Source organism: Gobio gobio (genome assembly GCF_949357685.1).
Source record: "Gobio gobio genome assembly, chromosome: 10".
Lineage (NCBI taxonomy): Eukaryota > Metazoa > Chordata > Actinopteri > Cypriniformes > Gobionidae > Gobio > Gobio gobio.
The window spans coordinates 49,885,602-49,888,034 of record NC_137116.1 but is presented as its reverse complement, the minus strand read 5'-3'; positions in this window follow the sequence as shown (position 1 = coordinate 49,888,034).

Here is a 2,433-nt window from a genome sequence, read left to right as displayed (position 1 = left end):
AATTTAACTCCATTTAGGGTTCATTTATCTTGGTAATTCTCTCCAAACCACTTGAGGGCAGTGTCAGTAGATTGACAGCAATATTTTAACAATGGCTACTGTCTTGTAACCCAAATATTCATTGCTTGATGACATCATTAATCCAAGATGGCTGACAGCTATAGCCATGTGCCAAATGCCCCAGGCATATCTGTGAAAAACTTTTACATAAGAAGGTCAATTGAGCTAAAAAATATATATTAGTATGTACAGTAAAGTATGATGATTATGTTAGTATTTTAAAAACTAAAATTTAGAGTAAAATGTCGTTTTTATACACCAAAAACTAACTGTCCACGTATGTGGACGTCATGCAACAGTGGAGTCAGATTGCATAAAGTCTGATTTCTGTAACCTGCTAGTATATGTGTTCTGTTTTTGCAAATATGTTTTGAATTGTCTTATATTGTAATAAAACACACATTTAACAAATATATCAACATAAATAACCATTAAAAGTGACATATTATGGCATTAAATGGCAACTTTACACATACATACCGAGACAAATTTGCATTTTGCCTACCAAACAGGGACAGCACAGGTCAAGCCCTCAGTTCAGAATAACAGAGAATATCCCAGAGGACAGTGTGTGTGACAGTGACCGCACTGATAAGGAGTGTGTGCCAGCAAAGCCCAGCCCATATTGCTATTAGGTTTCCACATATATGTAACTAGCATTATAGTTCCTACACTCTGTGTTTTATCGTTGTTATATTGTAATATTAATGTTTTAAATATCTGAGCTGTTATGCATAGCATAAAAGGACATAATAAAAGCACAATATTCCATATTGTCATCTGTGGCTTTTTGTCCCATTTTACGCCTTTGTTGCATGGTGTCCACATACGTGGACAGTTAAATAATTTTTAAATAAAACTGAATTTTGTAAAAATTAAAATGGATTTCAATTTTAGCATCATATTACAGTAATAAAAAGAATTAAAAAAAATCTAGATAATGTTTTCCATAATGCATGCATGAAAGGGTTTTAAGCAGAATCACTATTTTCAACATTGATAATAGTAAGAAATGTTTCTTAAGCACCAAAAGAACATAACATAGATTGATTTCATCATGAAGGATCATGTAACACTGACGATGAGTAAATTACATTTTAAAATATATTAAAATAGGAAACACTCGTTTTAGTAATAATATTAGTAGTAATATTTCACAATATTGCTGTTTTACTGTATTTTTGTTCAAATAAATGCAGCCTTGGTGAGCGTATAAGAGACTATTTTAAAAAAAAAATCTGTAGTAAATATATAGAGCTTAAAGAACAGTAGCATTTTAGAACAATTAAAAGCATAAATATAGATGAGAAAAATGAACTGAAAGACTAAAACCTTTGCATATTGGATTTTTGGCAGACTCTCTACCATTTGAACAAAAATTGGTGTAAAATGTCCCTTTGCAGAGCTATTAACCTTTTCAGAAATGATTGTTTTATTGTTTAACTTATACTTTTCATGAACTGGATAAATGTAATAGGGTCCTAGTCACTTCCTAGGTGTCAATTTTAAGACATATATATATATATTTTTAAATAATTGAATAATTAACATACCAAAGTGACTTGAATATCAATTTAACAAATGACAAAATGTTGCAATTTGAATACAGTCAAGAAGGTCAATATCTCCGGAAATCCAAAATAGAATGTCACCATCCTTGGTGGATATAGACATTTACCCCCGGTTTCACAGACAAGGCTTAAAGGGATAGTTCACCCAGAAAAGAAAATTACCCCATAATTTACTCACCCTCAAGCCATCCTAGGTGTATATGACATTCTTCTTTCAGACGAATACAATCAGAGTTATATTAAAAAAGTGTTATAATGGCAGGCCAAAATTTGAAGCCCAAAAAAGTGCATCCATCCATTATAAACGTAATCCACACGACTCCGGGGGGTTAATAAAGGCCTTCTGAAGCGAAACCGATGGGTTTGTGTAAGAAAAATATCCATATTTAAAACTTTATCAAGTAAAATATCTAGCTTCCGCCAGACCGCTTTACATATTCAATTTACGGTAAAAGCGGCAGACGTCACGTAAGCGTTTTTAACTGCGAGAGGTGTTACCATTTCTTTGTAAATATGGAAGGCAGTTATGTATTTGAGCTGTTTTAACTGAAAGCTGCTTGCACTGAGACATCTCAAAATATGTCAGTGCCATTGTTTTGTCTCAAGATGCACACCAATGTTTCTTTTCTAGACACGTTCATAAAAGCTACTTAATGTCCTAATTGAACTAAGGCCTAATCCTGGCTTAATCTAAGCCCTGTCTGTGAAACCGGGCCGTAGTTACTTTTATGCTATTAATTATAGCTAATATTTTACCAAACATATAAACTTGGGACCATTTGTGCCGCTAATGCTTTAAAAA